Source organism: Oncorhynchus kisutch, linkage group LG10 (assembly GCF_002021735.2).
Source record: "Oncorhynchus kisutch isolate 150728-3 linkage group LG10, Okis_V2, whole genome shotgun sequence".
Lineage (NCBI taxonomy): Eukaryota > Metazoa > Chordata > Actinopteri > Salmoniformes > Salmonidae > Oncorhynchus > Oncorhynchus kisutch.
In genome coordinates this window covers 1857165-1859945 of record NC_034183.2, presented here as the reverse complement: position 1 = coordinate 1859945, position 2781 = coordinate 1857165, and positions in this window count along the sequence as shown.

The window sequence follows — 2781 nt, the reverse complement described above, 5'->3', positions numbered from 1 at the left end:
GTAGACCTAGGGCAGAGTAGTCCTAGAGCAGAGTAGTCCTAGAGCAGAGTAGTCCTAGAGCAGAGTAGACCTAGGGCAGAGTAGTCCTAGAGCAGAGTAGACCTAGGGCAGAGTAGTCCTAGAGCAGAGTAGACCTAGAGCAGAGTAGTCCTAGAGCAGAGTAGACCTAGGGCAGAGTAGTCCTAGAGCAGAGTAGTCCTAGAGCAGAGTAGTCCTAGAGCAGAGTAGTCCTAGAGCAGAGTAGTCCTAGAGCAGAGTAGACCTAGAGCAGAGTAGATCTAGAGCAGAGTAGTCCTAGAGCAGAGTAGTCCTAGAGCAGAGTAGTCCTAGAGCAGAGTAGTCCTAGAGCAGAGTAGACCTAGAGCAGAGTAGATCTAGAGCAGAGTAGACCTAGAGCAGAGTAGGCCTAGAGCAGAGTAGACCTAGAGCAGAGTAGTCCTAGAGCAGAGTAGGTCTAGGTTATATCATATGTTTCTTCTTTCTTTGTATATGAGAAATGTGGCCTTTTATCAACACATTTATTGCAAATATATTTATATATTTATATATGCAGTGATAGACTTTCGTACTGGCTACAGCCTCATCTCCTCTGGTTAGGACTACCCCTGTGGCTACAGCCTCATCTCCTCTGGTTAGGACTACCCCTGTGGCTACAGCCTCATCTCCTCTGGTTAGGACTACCCCTCTGGCTACAGCCTCATCTCCTCTGGTTAGGACTACCCCTGTGGCTACAGCCTCATCTCCTCTGGTTAGGACTACCCCTCTGGTTAGGACTACCCCTGTGGCTACAGCCTCATCTCCTCTGGTTAGGACTACCCCTGTGGCTACAGCCTCATCTCCTCTGGTTAGGACTACCCCTGTGGCTACAGCCTCATCTCCTCTGGTTAGGACTACCCCTGTGGCTACAGCCTCATCTCCTCTGGTTAGGACTACCCCTGTGGCTACAGCCTCATCTCCTCTGGTTAGGACTACCCCTGTGGCTACAGCCTCATCTCCTCTGGTTAGGACTACCCCTGTGGCTACAGCCTCATCTCCTCTGGTTAGGACTACCCCTGTGGCTACAGCCTCATCCCCTCTGGTTAGGACTACCCCTCTGGTTAGGACTACCCCTGTGGCTACAGCCTCATCTCCTCTGGTTAGGACTACCCCTGTGGCTACAGCCTCATCTCCTCTGGTTAGGACTACCCCTGTGGCTACAGCCTCATCTCCTCTGGTTAGGACTACCCCTGTGGCTACAGCCTCATCTCCTCTGGTTAGGACTACCCCTGTGGCTACAGCCTCATCTCCTCTGGTTAGGACTACCCCTGTGGCTACAGCCTCATCTCCTCTGGTTAGGACTACCCCTGTGGCTACAGCCTCATCTCCTCTGGTTAGGACTACCCCTGTGGCTACAGCTTCATCTCCTCTGGTTAGGACTACCCCTGTGGCTACAGCCTCATCTCCTCTGGTTAGGACTACCCCTGTGGCTACAGCCTCATCCCCTCTGGTTGGTCTACCCCTGTGGCTACAGCCTCATCTCCTCTGGTTAGGACTACCCCTGTGGCTACAGCCTCATCTCCTCTGGTTAGGTCTACCCCTGTGGCTACAGCCTCATCCCCTCTGGTTAGGACTACCCCTCTGGTTAGGACTACCCCTCTGGTTAGGACTACCCCTGTGGCTACAGCCTCATCTCCTCTGGTTAGGACTACCCCTGTGGCTACAGCCTCATCTCCTCTGGTTAGGACTACCCCTCTGGTTGGTCTACCCCTCTGGTTAGGACTACCCCTCTGGTTAGGACTACCCCTGTGGCTACAGCCTCATCTCCTCTGGTTAGGACTACCCCTGTGGCTACAGCCTCATCTCCTCTGGTTAGGACTACCCCTCTGGTTAGGACTACCCCTCTGGTTAGGACTACCCCTGTGGCTACAGCCTCATCTCCTCTGGTTAGGACTACCCCTGTGGCTACAGCCTCATCTCCTCTGGTTAGGACTACCCCTGTGGCTACAGCCTCATCTCCTCTGGTTAGGACTACCCCTGTGGCTACAGCCTCATCTCCTCTGGTTAGGTCTACCCCTCTGGTTAGGACTACCCCTGTGGCTACAGCCTCATCCCCTCTGGTTAGGACTACCCCTCTGGTTAGGACTACCCCTCTGGTTAGGACTACCCCTGTGGCTACAGCCTCATCCCCTCTGGTTAGGACTACATCTCTGGTTAGGACTACCCCTCTGGTTAGGACTACCCCTGTGGCTACAGCCTCATCTCCTCTGGTTAGGACTACCCCTGTGGCTACAGCCTCATCTCCTCTGGTTAGGACTACCCCTCTGGTTAGGACTACCCCTCTGGTTAGGACTACCCCTGTGGCTACAGCCTCATCTCCTCTGGTTAGGACTACCCCTGTGGCTACAGCCTCATCTCCTCTGGTTAGGACTACCCCTGTGGCTACAGCCTCATCTCCTCTGGTTAGGACTACCCCTGTGGCTACAGCCTCATCTCCTCTGGTTAGGTCTACCCCTCTGGTTAGGACTACCCCTGTGGCTACAGCCTCATCCCCTCTGGTTAGGACTACCCTCTGGTTAGGACTACCCCTGTGGCTACAGCCTCATCTCCTCTGGTTAGGACTACCCCTGTGGCTACAGCCTCATCTCCTCTGGTTAGGACTACCCCTCTGGTTAGGACTACCCCTCTGGTTAGGACTACCCCTGTGGCTACAGCCTCATCTCCTCTGGTTAGGACTACCCCTGTGGCTACAGCCTCATCTCCTCTGGTTAGGACTACCCCTGTGGCTACAGCCTCATCTCCTCT